The following is an 18,351-nucleotide window of genomic DNA, read 5'->3' as shown; positions in this document are numbered from 1 at the left end:
TTCTACCATATATTTTAGGAAGTCTAGTTAATATAATAAAAAATAATTAAATAATAAATTAAATAATAAATTAAAAAATATTAATATAATATTATATATATATATATATAATATATATATATACACCCTACCCCTCACCTCTCAACCCACACCCCTTTCTTCTATTCTTTTTTCTTACACCCCACCTCAATTTCTTTTTCGCTTCTTCTAGCTTGTGATATCTGACCCAATCACTTATAGAGCAAAAATTTTAAACTGAACATGAGTGTTACATCATCGGTGCATTTTGGTAGAGTTTCAGATTTTGTATAGTTAGCATGAGGGAGCATTGATTTTCTTCATCAATTTCTTCAAAAAAAAGTGTATGAAAAAAGTTATAAATTTTGACACATTTTTTTCAAAATTCATTATTGAGATGAAGGTGAAGAAATATATATCCAATTCAATTTTTTACATGACAAAGATTTCTCAATTTCATCGAAAAAAGAAGAGTATTTGATTAATTAAATGAAATTGCACTACTTTTTAATAGTTGATTCGTCTAAAGATGAAAGAAAATAGAATGGGGGTTATTTTTTGTGCTTGCGGGGGGTGGGGGGGTGGGGGAGAGTTGACGAAAGAGAAGACGCAAGGTGATGGGGAAGTGGGGGTGCGTTTGATGAAGAAAAGAAATAGGTTAGGGGTATTTTTTGTGTTTGCAGGAGTGGGGGCTAGGGTCTAACGAAGAAAAAGAAAGAATGAAAGAGGGGCACACAGGGTGGGGGTAGGGGTGGGGTGGGGGGGGAAGAGGGAGGGAGTGGGGCTGATATATATATATATATATATATATATATATATATATATATATATATATATATAAATAATTGACATGACCCGGCTCGGGGCCTTGTCGTAATGGGCGTTCCAAGTCCGACTAGGACCAGAGACCACCCCAGTTACCCAACCCAACCTCCAGTCGCCTGTTCTGAATTTTAAACATATAACAAGATAGCGTAACAACTCACATGAAGAATTTGGGATAGGATCACAATCATAACCAAACCAATCGAGTCCAACCGTCCCATACCATACCAAGCCAAACTAAAACCATAATTCTGAACATAATCAAATAAGTTCCATTAATAATTAAATAATATAATCCCAAAATAAAAGAGGATGGAACAACCAACAATACAGTCAGCCCGTCTCAACCCAATACCAATACAGTGCTAAGGCTGACACTCATACCGATCCCGCCCATTTCTACCCATAGTAGTTCCACAAAAGTCTCTAACTAAAAGAATACAAAATTCCAAATTGGGATATGCCCCCAACCATAGCCAACATCAATATCCATAAATAATTCAAAGTATGAAATAACATCCATCAAATAGAGCCTTCCGAAAATATGAAAGCTCGCCACTTCAATCCAAAGCTGACCCCCGAATATTTGAATGCTAAGCAGGAGGAAGAACGGGTCATTCTTGTATCGCGTGGAGATACAGTTGTCCAAAGATGGGTTAGCAAGTGAACGCTAACATGAACTCAAATAAGGATAAAATAATGCCATTTAAGAAAATCAAGTAAAACCATCCATATGCACACAACCCATAAATATATATTTAACCACGTCGGGAAAGAGAATCCGGTTTAGCATGCATTCAAAACCTTTAACCTGGGTATGTGGAGCTTAACCGTCTTAAAACTACCTACGGGCTATATGGGTCTACTGTAACCCCCTGAACGAGGCCCGATACGTGTAGCCACATGATTCGGAGATACCATAAGAGTCAGGGATTACCATTTATCCTTCACTCTCCATAATACATATTTACAGTGTACCAAGAGGATTCTCGTGTACCTCATAAGTATCATATAAGGTCGCCATGACCTACTCCTCATATCGGCAAACATGAGTTTCCAGTGTTCGTCCATTGGACTCCTACCTTCACGGTTAGCTTTCGTATCCCGCCATTATTGCCCAGTTAAAACCATTTTTCTACCAAGCAATTATTCCGTTATTATTAACCAAGGTAATTAGTAGTGGCATCGTCATACCAACTATAACTTGCAAGTATTGTCTTTAGCCAAACCTTTTAGTGGTCAAGGGATTCCCATGTACCAATAAACCTTGTTATCCAATTAACTTGGGGGTTTTTCATGTACCCCACAAGTATTCATTTAACTTAGAGGATTCTCTTGTACCCCACAAGTACATTTATTAAGATAAATCATTCCAAAATTATTTAGACCATTCATATTATTTAGGGTTCCATTACTAAATTTAAACCATACATGAGTTCCATTAGAAATCCAATGACATAGTGAAATCATTATCATAGGTATTTTATCAAACATGTTGGGAGCATAGTATTTCCAAAACTGAATCCAATTACCAAACAACCATTCCTATGCAACAAACTATCCAAAATCACAATTAAAGCATATAAAAGCATAATTAAAACATGGGAAAATCATAACTAAGCATTTATAGCCAAACCCCCAAATCATATTTGAAAACCCAAAATCATACAACATTTAAATCATGAAAGCATCGTATAAAATCCATGCCTTTAGTTGGAAATAACAATGGGGAAAGAGAACATGCCTTAAACCAAGATAATGATGGAGAGAAATCACCAAGACAAGCCCCAATTTTCTCCTTAAGATGAAACCCTAGCTTCATTTGCCCAAAAACTCTAGAGAGGATTTAAAAGTGTCTTCTAAGTGTTTAAGAATAGAATAGTATGTCAAATAACCTCCCAAGTGCAATATAAGTTGTGGGACCTTATTTGGATAAGTAGGAAAATATCCAGATTATCCTCACTTAAACTGCACTTAATTCCCGTCATAGGGTATGACTGACCCCTACGAGTCGTACCCAACCTGTACGAGTAGTACCCACCCCTCGTACCCTAGGCTTTCCCCCTTGAAACCAACACTATCCAAGGTACGACACACTTAAACCCAAGTCATATCCAAGTGTACGACTAATATCCATAAACCATACTCTGGCAGAATAGAATCTTAGGAGGTTTGAACACTGACCACCATACGAGTCCAGAATACGACTTGTACCCAGGCTTATAACTCATGGTTAGTCACTCGTATTCAGATCCAAATTAAGTTACCAAGTCTAAGGTTATGTGAAGTAACCAAACAACCCGTATCCACAGATATGACTCGTACCACCCAAATTGTACCCATTCCAGTAACTACATCCATCCCACCAACCAACACTGGTTAGCATATGAGTAGACTATACCATTTGTACCCAAGTGTACGAATTGTTCTCCTAAGTCGTATCTTGCCCAGAAACCAAAAATCAAGGAAATTTTCTAAGGTCCAGAAATCAGGGTGTTTCAGTCCTCCCCACTAGGAACATTCATCCTTGAATGATGGACAAGGTAGCGGTAACCACACACATGAGTCATTTGCATTATCAAATATATTACCAATCTTTATCAAAGTTTGAAAACAAAGATGTAAAGATATTAATCTCTCCTTTAACAAACTCAGGAAATAAATATGTACTGAATAACACAAGCCTTCCGTATGAATCCCAAGAGCAAAAAATAGATGCAGATATTTGGACTTCATGTGCTCCTCCGCTTTCCATGTAGCTTATTCCACCTTATGGTTCCGCTAAAGAACCTTAACCGAAGCCACATCCTTGGTCTGCATCCAATGAACCTGCCTATCCAAGATCTCAACCGGGACCTCTTTATAAGACAAAGAGTCCGAGTTACCTAACCCATCCAAAATAATAATCGAAGAAGGATCACCAATGCACTTTCTTAATGTGGAAACATGAAATACCGGATGAGCGGATCTCAAACTTGAAACTCCAATTCATAAGCCACATTACCAACCCTTCGCAGAACCACATAAGGATCAACTTACCGGGTATTGAGCTTTTTCTTTTTACCAAACCGCTTCACTCCCTTCATGGGAGATACCTTTAAGAACACCCTATCCCCAACTTCAAACTCCAAGTCTCTACGCCTTACATCCGCATAAGACTTTTGGCTATTCTGGGCAGCCTTAAGCCTATCCCGAATCACCTTCACCTTTTACATAGCCAGATAAACCAAATTCAAATCAAACATATCCATCTCACTAAGCTCAAACTATCTAATAAGAGATCTACACCTCCTACCATACAATGCCTCAGAAGGGGCCATACCAATACTAGAATGATATCTATTGTAGTAAGCAAACTCTACCAAAGGTACATGCTCAACCCAACTGCTACCATAGTCTTTCACACATGCCCGAAACATATCCTCCAATGTCTAAATTACTCTGTTAATGACTTAAATTACTCCTGAGCACCTAAAAAAATTAGTACTACTCAACCCGTGAGTCATAATTCACGTATATAACTATGGAGAGTGCTAAAATAGGAAAGATGATAAAATTTTATAAATGATCGGGAGGGTCGTTACATCAGATACCAATTAAACAATCGTTCATCCTCGAAGGACAAACAAGTGGCAAGAAGAGGAAACAAGTAGTTATCTGAATCATCAAAAAGATGTAGATACTTACTACGCATGTCTGCTTCGGTCTCCCAAGTGGCCTCCTCAATAAGACATTCTTCCACTGGACCTTTACAGACGCAATCTCCTTAGTCCTCAACTTATGGACAACTAAATACCTAGCCGAGCCTATGTGTACCCCCACCGCCCAGTCTCAAAAGGTTTAATCAATATACAACAACACAAGGCATATTTTTCACCCATATATATGCAACCATCTTATACCGGCTGATAAATATAGGTGCATACTGGTGATAGGCGATGCACACGAAGGAATGAATGCAAAGTACACAATCAATATCACAACTCATCATAACTATCCTCATCAGGACCATCATCATCGTAATCAACCTCCGACCTTGTTAGATATCAACACATCATCAATATTATCCTCTGGCCTTGCTGGGTATCAACATTTTGTAAATGTATCCTCTGGCCTTATCAGGTATTAACATCATCACGATAGTATCCTACGGCCTTGCCGGGTATCAATATCATCACAATAGTATCCTCTGGCCTTGTCGGGTATCAACATATCATCATAATAGTCATTACCAAATAACATACACTTAAATACTCATAAAATAGTCATATCACCATAGAATATATATCTAGTCAATACTTCCCAACTACTCGTTATTAGCTAACCAACACTTATTATAATAGAATCATTAGTTCTCTAGTCATCACATAACCTCTAGCTATTACCTAAACATTATCCTTCACATATCCTTATTCACGGGATAGCAACTAACTACTATTTATTTAATAGCCAACATCTAACATCTAGTCAAGGTTCATCACTAAACCAAAACTGTCATTTATCCATCATTCATTATTATCAACTAATCATCCTATATCCGTTTACTAGACAACACATTACTACTTGTCACCTAACCATCTTTTACTAACTAACTCCATTCATTATCTAACCATCGTTTACCAACTAATTTTTTCTTAAATATTCATTGGTTAACCATTTAGAAACTATTCAAAGTTATTAACTAGTCACCTCTTATTACCAACATCTATTAATATCTAGCCTCATTAACATACAACTCCTCGTTTATCGACTTATCAACATCACAAACTTAGTCTTCACTGCTAGACCCAACCTCACCATAAGTCATGCATTAACCATCGCTAGCTACCATGTTTCAACTAAGCAAGTTCATTAACTAATACATTAGATTCCTAGCCATCACCAGTATCCAATTAATAAAGTCGTAAGCAACATACTGCATCTTCCTTCATCTCATACCAGAGAGATGTGTATTCATATATATACATATTCATAAACTATAATCATATCCTTTACACTGATAAACATTCCCCAGATATTCAATCATTATCATAATGCAGTCCTTAGCCCATTAATTTATTCAGAATAGTTGCAACAACATAATCACAGCCTTAGGCCCATATACATATCTGAAACTCATATCGATAATCATATTTATAAGTTGTAACATATCTCTAATCATCTCACATATAGGAGGTATCTCACATATTAGAGGCATAATATAAATAAACATATTATCATCTATAGAAAATCTTATATCGATTGATAGTTCATACATCATGACTATGGGGAATATCACCTCTCTAGTCCAATTTGCATATCTAAGAAGAAATAGCATCTTTATAGGCCAATTATCAAGTCTAAGAGAAAACAACATCTCTATAGGCCACATAATGTATCTAGGAGAAATATCATCTCTAAATGTCCAATATCACTTCCATAAGAAGTATCATAACTATAACTCAAAGCCCACAATCCGGGAACATCAATACAAGTTACCAAATTATGAAGTAACCTTATTCTAAGGTTTACCAGCCTTATCTATGTATAACATCCATAACTTATTACACAAGGCTTAACACAAGTTTAGGCCTAAGTGGGCAAGACGATCCTACTTCTAATCCTCAATTTCCATAAATAGGCACACTATGCTCCAAACTAGGCTAAGGTATCTAGTTCATCTTCTAAATGTCAAGTAAGTCATATTCAAGCCTAAGATAGCAACTTCGGCTATAACCAAGGTACTCAAGTCAACTCTACCCAACTTACGGTTTCAAGACTACCATACTAGCCCAATAAGGCTAAATATACAAATCATGCTTCAATTACTAAAACTATATCCCAAACATAGGTTTACATCATAGCCACTCTACAACTAATCTAAACTAGAGAGGAAAAGCAATAGGATTCGAAAGAGGTAGAAATATGCCATTTATGGGTCCCATAGAATTAGAGCTTACAACACATTATCCTCCACAATATTGTTAATATCCATCTAATCATCATACCTTAACCACTCAACAAGAAATATCCACCAAGTATCACTTAAGAAAATATCAATCATGCCATTTAATAATTCATTTGTTCTCCCATTTAGGGTCATCACTAATTATCTTATGAATGTAACTAAGCCATTTGATTTTTCATTGCCACTATCATGGAAATTACTATTCTTTAAAAGTGTCATATATCAGCCAACTTTGTGGCACATACAAATGTATAATTCAACCACAATGTCAAGGCAGTAATAATTTATATTCTCAATTTTTTTTCTAATGCATAAATCCAAAGCTACAACTTATGTCCTGACAATCACTAACTCAACATATTTCGACGAAAAACACTTCATGGTCAAGCCAAACTTTTCTTATATCACTATCACCAATTTAAGATATATAGAGTCATTCTTACTTCTACCTAACAATATTTTTATTATGGTCTTTACTTAACTCTTAATCACCTCAAGAGTGGTCCCCGTACCACCAGCACATAAGCAAGGCCAAACAAAATAAATCGATTATAGGTTATTAACAGTCTCATCACCAATATCACATTCCAAACAAGTCATCGATCAATTTCTGTAGGTATCAACAACCTCTTATAGTTCTTATCACTTTTATTTAAAACTTATTATTTTGCCAAGCATTAAGAATTTGTTCACATAAGGAACTCAAAGATAATGTCACTTAGCTAGTCCTCACAAGGAACCCATAATAGTTTCAATAATAGAACTACGCAAAAATTCTAAATACAGTCTCAACGGCCGGACCACACAAGGATCCCTAAATAATATCAAATAATCAAACTACACAAGAGTCCATCACCAACATCATTAATAAGAAGCTTTCATTATGAAAAACACATATCACCTCAGTCTTTTACTCATGTCACTTTTTCACCATCTTTTCTCGACATCACATTCTCATATCATCCTCTCAATTCTCATACCATCAATCTCATCAGTATAATAGTACCAAAAATAAGTAAGCACCATAAAATTTCTAGTTTTACAATAACTAGAAATCAAATAATCCCATCACATTTATCAATAAAAAAAACTTAGTCAATTTTCATCACTTAACAAAAATAATTCACAACAATGACAAAAATCTAGCAACAAAAGTTTAGTCAAATATCAAACACAAGCAATCAATAAGTTCACAACTTTCACAAGTCTTTACCTATTAACAATAACTTTTAGACCTTATTAACAAATACCAATTGAAATCTCCAAGATTTTTATTCAAAATTATTAAGATACCAATTGGAATTGTCTAGATACCAATTGGATTCAATCCAGTAGTCCAAGATTAGGATGACACGATGGAGAGAAAGAAAGAAAAATCACTTGTACAAGCCTCATAGCGTTACAAAAATTATGTGTGGGGCCCTACATACCAATCTACAAAACACTACTTGACATTGCTCTACAGATACCAATTAGAATCGCCAGATACCAAATGAATTTAAGTAATAGCGTGTAAGAAAAAAGAATTTGGATTTTTCTAGTGTCCTATAGCCTCTCGAAGAAAAGTACAGACATCTCTGTACTATTCTGTAAGACTCTACTAGACATGTTCTTGTACAACAAGATCGATGAACTTGGGGCTTTGATACCAACTTTGTCACGACCCAAATGGCCATGAGTGGCACCCACACTAATCTTCCTATGGGAGAACCATCTAAACTGAACCATTACCCAAACACTTAGTCAATATTAGATGATATTATTATAAAATTCAACATAATAACAAATATCCAAGACTAATTGTTATTAATGAAGAAATTCAAACAAACTACTTACTAAAATCTCCAAGACCCAAAAGGCATCAGACAAAAACTACTAACAAAGATCATATCCAAAGTGATATCGAAGATAAAGTAAATAAAGAATGCTTCATTGCCCAAAGATGGACAAGAACAAATAAGATGACCTATGGCAGCCTGGAGATGGAGTGTTCACCCTTGGATCAAGATCTGCTATCAAACTCTAGAGGTGAGGTCATGTCTGATCCTAGAACACTTTCTGCACTTAACAAAAGAAGAGTACAGGGTAGTATCAGTAAAAACCACTATGTACTGGTAGGTATCATAGGCTAACTTAATTTAATAGCATGTACACAACATAAATCAAATAACAAGTAGACAGACATCGTCACACAATAAATATTTAATGAATCAATAATACAACAATAACAGGTCAAACAGTGCTCACAAACAAGCCACATAACCATCAAGAGTATCAACCATATTGTAAACATACACAGAAATAACATAAATATATACACATATGCTATGGGACTTATTTTTGCCCAAATAGTCATGACCTTCAGGGAACAATCTATGTTCATGTACCGTACCGATGTGGTACCCGATCCAACATAAATATAAATGTACTGGTGTGGTACCCGATCCAATATAAATATAAATGTACCGGTGTGGTACCCGATCCGACATAAATATAAACGTACCAGTGTGGTACCCGATCCAACATAAATATAAACAAGTATTATCAATATCAATTTACATAATCTCATAGCATGCCACACAATATACCAAGTTTACAAGTACACTTAATGTCATAAGACAATTCCATCAAGTTAATTTTTAATAAATATTTATACACGAATCAACAATCCAAACATAAATAATTTCAACCATGTCGGAATACCAATCCACAAGTATCTAATTTAGGAGCATACATAGAATTAAGTTGAGTCTAAACTCCAATTAAAACATAACCTACCTGTAAGACCCCATAAAATCCTAAAGCTTAATTCAGTCTTTTAAGCTTGTCAAGGAGTCCCAGACTTAGAAAAATCTAGCTAGGTTCCTAGACTTAGCCTATTATTAGCCTTTAAAAGTTGAAAATCTTATTTTTCCACCTTAACATCCTTTAATGGTCCGTATTTTTATTAGTTCATGATTAGGAAGGTCAATAGGTGTTTTTGAACAAGTTTTAAATTTTTCAGAACACGTTTGATCATGTCCGGAGTCCTAAAATAGTGGACCAACACGATCATGGCGCACCGCATTGCCAATTGCATTGGTCAATATTTGTACAGGCAGCCAGAGCCAAAACTTCTAAGGCTCGATGCGATTATGGCGTGATGTGTCAGCATCGCGTTGCAACCATCAACGTGCCACGTCGCTTGTAGCGTCGACACCCAGTTTTTAGTCATTAAATATCCACATTTTTAAGGGGAAAAGGGTTAATTTCCCATCCTTAGATAAACCCAATAACTCGTGATTAAACCATATTTCACCCAAAATATAGAGTTTCTCTCAAGAACAAGTTAGGATTTTCAATTAAGGATTCAAATTCAATACACAAATTCAAGAATCTCTCCGTCAATATTTGTAAAATCAGGAACTAAGGTATGTCAAGTGTTGATTTATGGATTGATTTCATCCATAAAGTCTAAGAACCCTCTTTCAAATTATAAAACATGATATTTATGTTGTGGGTTATTTGTAACCATGTTTATCTTGTTGTATGATTCCCAAGTTGGAATCTTTATGTGTTTTTATGAAACTATGTTAGTATTCAAGATGAAATCCATGAATTGAGTTATTTATGATGTGTAATTGATAATTTCACCTATGCCCTAAGTTGTGCATGTAGGGTGTTTGACAAAATGGCTAGGAGGATAGAAATTGGGTATTATAGCTCAATTGTGACTCAAATAATAAATGCATGCTTTGCCCTTATGACCAAGACTGACTTTCATAATATTGTGTGCATTATGAATATTTGATGAAATGTTCATGAGATTTGGTTGATGAAAGTATGTCACATCTATATACAATTCCATCCATGTACAACATTATGACAACCATGTATTTCATGAAATCCCCAACTTATTGTATTATGAATTGTTGATATTGGTTATGTGTTCACAAAGTGTCAAATCTTATCAGTTTCATGCTATCGAGTCCTGGGGGTACTTGTACCTGACAATTTAGTTGTGTGCCTAGAGCCAGTATTAGTTTTTATGATACTTCCATTCAAGCTATGATAATTAGAATTCAGTCAGTTACATGACTTAGGAAAAATTAGTAGTCTCAGTAATCTCAGTCAGTTATCAAATCACAGTAGTATTCCATCAGTCAATGGAATTTAGTGAACTCTGTTCAAATCAGCTAAAAGATACTATCAGTAATAGTTTAGTTTAGTTTAAATTAGTTCAGTGTCTCTTCAATTGGGAGTAGGATTCAGCACCAAGTGAACCCAAGGATGGGGACTCACCTATTAGCCAGTAGAGGGTATGATCCTTAGAAGTAATCCTTGCATTCCAAAATTTTGTATCCAGCGTAGGTTGAGATGTACCCTACGAGTTTAGGGATTAGACACCTCATTTGAGTTTTTCCTACTAGAAGGGGTTGACGGAAGAGCTCTTTATCATAGAGGGTTTACTCATAGCTTGTCTTTACCCGTGGCATGATACTGACACCCTTCCAGTTGGGGTTATAGGTTGGACCCCACCAGTTCAGTTTTGGGGCATGTCGGTTAGATGATTACCTCGCACAGTCTCAATTTTGGATCCATTCTCAGTAATAGAACTTAGTTTAGTTCTATAATTTAAGGACTGTCAAATATATTTGCTCAGCTCAGTATGAAACTCAGCTAGTTCCATCAGAATCAGGACTGTCGGACACAATCACCCAGTTAATAGTATATTAATATGTTACTAGTATTCAAATTTTAGGACTGTCAAATACAGTCAATCAGACCAGTTCTTCATAATCAGAACTGTCAGAAACAATTATTCCTTTATCAGTAATATTACATCAGTTCCTCAGTACTCAATAAACTTAGTCTTTTAGTATCCCAGTATTAGTACGCAGACATCAATAAATCCACGTTATCAGAATTCATAAGTCAGTGTTATTATGATCTCAGATACAGTTACTTATTCATGCATGTATTCTCACGTTTATGTTATTCAGTCAGTTAGTATTGTTCATGCATATGAACCATTGCATTCATCCTACCTCACTTGTATACTAGTATATTCAATCGTACTAACATATTTGCGCTATGGTGTTTTATATCATAGGTTCAGAAGAACGCGCTCTAGAGTATCAGTAGCATTCTAGTTTCAGCAGTCAGAGTCAAGAGTGAGTCCTCATCATTCAAGGATGTTATTATTTTACTATTTCATTCTTTTAGTACTTATCTTATTTTAGCAGATGGGGTTAGTTGCGGGATTGTCTCATCAACTCTTTATTCAGACAGTTTAATTTTAGAGGCTTTTTGACTACATCATATTTAGTCAGTTATTTTAGTTGTTTTGGTATTATTATACCATATTTTAAGTTATGTATCATTATTAAACCTTGTGGCCTTTTAGTTCATGTTTTCGCATTTACGATATTACCATTATTATTCAGGGCTCAATTACAGATATCAGTCATGGGTTAGCTTGTGGTCCTTCAGGATTATGAGCACCATGTAGCATTTTGGGTACTAGATTTGAGGCATTAAAAAATTGGTATCAGAGCCTAAGGTTCAATAGCATCCTAGGAAGTTTGAAAGCCGCATCTAGTAGAGTATTGTACATGGGTGTGTTGTGCACCACACTTATGTGCAGAAAACTATGAGATATTTTAGGAACAGTTTTTAATTTTTTAGTAGTCATGTCATGCGAGTGAGCATGAGCTCTAGTCAAACTCTCAGTTTAATCCCTTCTTCTCTTTCGTTTATAGAACATGCCTCCCAAAAGGTCTAACGAAAGAAGAACAGGGAATCAGTCAGCACCTTAGCCCATCTAAGCAGATCCTCTGGATGAACACGTCTCTCATGTAAAATTCAGAACTGTATTTACTACTCTAGCCAATTTAGTCACAGCTCAGAATGACTGTCCAGCTACTATTCCAGCCAACCCAATGTCCAATTCTGTTGTAGCCAAGATTCGGGACTTTACCCAAATGAATCCTCCTTTATTCTCTGATTCTAAGTCTGAAGAGGATCCACAGGAGTTTCTCGACCAGGTTCAGAAAGTCACAGATATCATGGGAGTGACTTTCAGTGAGAGTGCATAATTAGCCACATATCAGCTACAAAATGTAGCCCATACGTGGTTTAAGAAGTGGAAGGTAGACAGGGGTGAAGACGCCGAGCCCATTGAATGGGAAGAGTTTGTTACGACTTTCTTAGGTAGATTCTTTCCCCAAGAGCAGAAAGAAGCCAAAGTGTTAGAGTTCATCAACCTCAGACAAGGTAGCATGATCATAAAAGAATACTCCCCCAAGTTCACCCAGTTATCCAAGTACGCTCCTAATGTAGTAGAAGACAGTAGATCTAAAATGAATACGTTTATGTTTGGGATATTAGGTAGAGTGGTGAAGGAGTGTAAGACTGTGATGTTGATTAATGAGATGGATATATCTAGGCTTATGGTCCATGCTCAATAGATTGAGGAGCAGAAACTTAAGAAGAAGGAGAGGGAAAATAAGAGGGCCAGAACTGGTAGTTATAGTTTTTCTCAGCCAGGGTCATAGGGTGGTAACCATTCTCAGTATAGACAGAAGTTTTTAGCCCCAGTTCCATCTTTAGCTAGTGCATCAGTACCAAAGTTCATAAATAACCATAGAGATAGGGCACCAGGCTCCAAGGCCCAGGGTAGTAAGAGCAGGGTTTTTACTCATCCACTTTATGAAGAGTGTGGTAAGTATTATAAGGGTATATATAGAGCCGATAGTGATGTGTGTTTTAGATGTAGCGAGGTAGGTCACAAGGTCTGAGATTGTCCTAGGCCTGGCCCTTGATATAAGCATGATCGTCCTTCAAATCAGTTCGGTCCCCAAATCAGCAGGGTGCCAATTCCAATGCTATCAGTGGGTAATGCCCAAACCGACTCTATGCACTTCAGTCCCGACAATATCAGGAAAGTCCTCCTGATGCAGCCACTGGTATGTTATAGATCCCTCATTTACATGTTTATGTTTCTTCAAATTCAGGAGCTTTCTTTTTCTTTTGTAACTATTTGCATAGTAGTCAACTTTAAGGTTAGACCAAATATTAACAGGACCTTTTTCCAGTCCCCACCCTAGTGAGTCAGTCTAACACAGCCCGACAGGCATAAGAACTATCCGATTATGAAATCTCTGAAAGCCAGTCCTTTAGGTTCCAGTAGTACTACCAGTATGTGTAGAAAATCCATAAGAGAAGAGATTCCCAACCCATTCCTATCTCAGTGCAAATTTTGCACTTTAACCATCACGATACTTACGCATGCTTTTCGTTTCAGTCCCATAAGTACAACTTATATCCATGCGCTTTTCATAGAATAGTATGTATTTCAAGTTCCTCGTATGAGGAGTCCAAGTTTATCCAATGTTGCGGATCATGTTCCACAAATTCAGAAATTCCAAACCCAGTTCATGCAGCTTATGACTTATGCACTCATGTCATGCTTTACAGATGCTTAGCCCACACGATTCATGACTTCACTTCTAGTGTTCAGTCAAACTCAGATTATGCCATGTATACCCTAATTTTAGACAACTTTTGATTCAACAACTTTTTCTTTTAAGTACTCAGACTTTTTTAAATTTTTAGCAACTCTATTATTTACCTGTTGGGTTTCCATATCAGCATTTACCTTATTTATTGCCTTGGGGGGGGTTCTCCTTGAAGCTCTTTACCACTTCTCAAGGTGTTGTCATAACTTACTTTGGATTTTTGTATCTGCTGGCTACCCATCTTGTGGTCTAGTATTTAATGCTTGCTAGTTTTTATCTACGTATAACTCTAAACTTTTTATGGCTGTTTGTAAAATTATCAAGTCTGCAGCAAACTATGCCTAATTAGCTAATATCTGCTTCAATATCTCTTCCGTATTGCTAGTTGACTGATTTGAATGAGCCTATGCGTAACGCCCTAAGTCTGTACTCCAAAGGCTATACGATGCTCATAATCCCAAAGGACCACAAGCTAACCCATGACTGGCACCTGCTGTAATAACTGAATAATAATACTGTAACTATACGAAAATTAGGCAGAAATATGTCATAAGGTTCAAATCTAAAATAAATACTAAATACGATACATCAATACCAAAATTGAACATCTGTCTGTAAATACTCTAGTCTAAAAAAACCTCTACTGTCTGAATATGGAGTTGATGGGATAAGCCCCCAAGTAACTTTGACTACTAAAACTAATAAATTGAGATACTAAAATAATAATTATGTCCTCGAACTATGAGGACTCACCACTAAAACTGCTGCTGAAAAGTTCAGGCTGCTAAGTACGATCGGGAGATCATGCGTCTGAACCAATGATATAAGACATCATTGAGCAAAAGAAAAATATGCGTCAGTACTTTGAATGTACTAGTATATTAAGTAAGATAGCCCGAGATGCATGGGTTTATATGCATGAACAACACTGACTGAATGACATGGGTATACTGAATGAGAGTACATGTATAAATACGTAAACTGTATCTGAGACCATAATAATACTGGATACTGAGTTTTGAATACTGATTAACTCATATCTGAGTTTACTGATATTATACTACTGATAACTAAGTAACTGTATCTGAAAGTCCTAATTTTGTGGAACTGTGCTGAGTTCCACACTGAACTAAGTTACTATACCTGACAGTCCTGATTCTGTAAAACTGAACTGAGTTCTATACTGAGTCTGGAATAGAAATTGAGACTGTGGGAGGTAATCATCTAATATACATGCTTCTTTATGAATAGAATGGGGTCTAACCTGTAACCTAGTTGGAAGTGTGTCAGTACCGTGCCACGGGTAAAGACAAGATGTAAGTTAACCCTCTCTGATAGAAAGCTTTTTCATCAACCCTCGTTGGCAGAAAAACTCAAATGAGATATATCAACCCTAGTTTGGAAGGAAGATATCTAAACCTACGCTGGCTACATAGTTCTATAATACAGGGATTGCTACTAAGGGTCAAACTTTCTACTGACAGGAATGCCCTCATCCCTAGGTTTGTTTGGTGCTGAAACTTACTCCCAACTGAATAGACACTAGACTTATTTCTAAACTGTACTAGACTGGATTGAACTATTACTGATTGTACTGTCTAACTAAACTGAACTGAGTTTACTGGGTTTTTACTGACTGACAGAATACTACTGAGTTCTGTTAGCTGACTGAGTTCACAGAGTTCTGAACTAAATACTGGATTGAGACTGTGACTAATTACTGAGTAGTACTGTTCGTGACATGGCAAAGACTATTCTATAACTACCATAACTCTAGGTAAACAACAAAATTTTTGGGTATTGAATACCCCCAGGACTTGATAGCATGAAAGTAAAACATAGCATAAACTTGAAAAGCATAACCTTGTGCACTTGATCATAGCTCATTTATAGAGATATTTTATCAAACACTTGCATGATATAACATGCACATAAACTAACATGATATGATTTCCCCTTTTTCTAGTTCACATGAGTGATTTATCAAACGTTTGGGAACATAATCCATACACATAACACTAAATAATATATAGACATCATAATTCAAATCCCAATTTACAATTTCAAAGGTTTACCATGGATTCACATGATTCTATACATATATCAAATAACTCCATACGAAACTTGTAAAAAAAAATAGATTAGGAACCTAATTAATCATTGTAATCATGCATATAATCAAACCCAACATGAATTTCATAGAATCAATATACTTGAAGTTTTAAAAATAGTTTCTTGAAATCCAAGGGCGGAAGGGACCATTGAATGAACACTCGACATACCTTAATGCTTGAATTTTAAAAGATTGTTGGGGAGTTCTTGAGTCTTGAATTTGAATTTAAATCCCCAAGGGTTGTTCTTGAGAGCAATTTGTGAAGAATGAATGAATTTTGCTCTTAGAAGGGTTTAATTTCGTATTTTGGGGGCTGATATACGTGGGAGAAAGACCCAAACACCCCTGAGGATGCGAATTTTTAATTACTAAAAATTGTTTTAGCGACGCACAGAATGATGCGCCAGATCATTGACATCGACGCATGGCCAATGCACCACGTCAAGTCTTTGTCAGTTCACTGGAATTTGCACTGGAAGTTGGAGGAAAATATTCATCAACATAATGGGCGATGTGGTGCATCGAGATCGCGTTGATCTACTGGTTTGGACTTCCAAACATGCTTCAAACGATGTTTGGAAAATCCAAAACTTGTTCGGGAACACCCACTGACGTTCTTGATCATGATTCAACATAAAAATCATTACTTTAAGGTCATGAGGGTCATGAAATAGAGTTGCCAACTTACAAAAGCAAAAATAACACTAAGTCTGAATACTTAGCTAAAATTTTCTAAGTCTGGTACCTTTTAACAAGCTTTAAAGGACTGAGTTAAGCTTAGAATTTTGTGGGGTCTTACAATATCTTCCCCTATGTGAATATTTTTCCTCGATTGAGGCTGACTGAGCTGAGAACAGTGATAGTATAGATTTAGATACAGGACATGCACAACTATAACATGATTTCATGACTGACGCTACTGATATGCTAAAATTTCATACTGAACATGCATATCTGATGCATGAGTACATGGCTGAACATAATTCATGAATACATGACTGGAATTACTGATAATCTAAGTTTCTCATGCTGAACATGCATAACTGATGCATGTATACATAACTGAAAAATGCAATGGTAATTGATACCAAGTCTATAAGGGAAATATAAGCATGAAATTTAGTAAGTTAAAGAGAAAACTGTTACCTTGGGCTGAATCTGAGTTTACAGAGAATAGGTGAGGATACTTGGTCCGCATATCTACCTCTTCTTCCCAAGTATCTCCCTCAATGGACCGATTTTGTTAAAGAACTTTAACTAGAGGGATCTCTTTGTTCCTCAGTTTGCGAATCTGATAATCAATGATTTCGAGTAGAATCTCCTTATAAGAGAGGCTATTTTGAATGTCTATACTCCCTACAGGGACTACAACTACTGGGTCACCTATGCATTTATTTAGAAACTACCTTTAAAGTCTATCAAAGGCAAGTGGTCATCCCAACTACCTTTAAAGTCTATCACACACGCTCGCAGCATATCTTCTAAAGTCTGAATGGTCATTTCTGCTTAACTATCTATTTGAGAGTGAAAAGATGTACTAAGGTGGACTTGGGTACCAAGACCCTTTTGGAAGGTTTTCAAAAAATGAGAGGTAAACTGCATAACTCTATCTGAGATAATGGATAATGAAACTCCATATAATCTGACCAACTCTCTGACATAGAGCTTGGCATAGTCCTTGACTAAATAAGAGGTATGGACTGGTAGAAAATGAGCTGATTTGGTTATCCTGTCCACAATGACCCAAATTGAAGCGTGCTGACGATGAGTACGAGGCAAACTTATCACAAAATCTATGTTTACCTCTTCCTACTTCCAAGTGGGAATACTGAACTCCTGCATAGACCCACTAGGTTTATGATACTCAATCTTAACCTGCTGATATATTGAGAATCTAGCTACAAACTCTGCAATGGCTTTCTTTATCCCACTCCACCAATAGATCTCCC

Source organism: Capsicum annuum, chromosome 1 (genome assembly GCF_002878395.1).
Source record: "Capsicum annuum cultivar UCD-10X-F1 chromosome 1, UCD10Xv1.1, whole genome shotgun sequence".
NCBI lineage: Eukaryota > Viridiplantae > Streptophyta > Magnoliopsida > Solanales > Solanaceae > Capsicum > Capsicum annuum.
Note: the sequence above shows the minus strand (reverse complement) of the source record.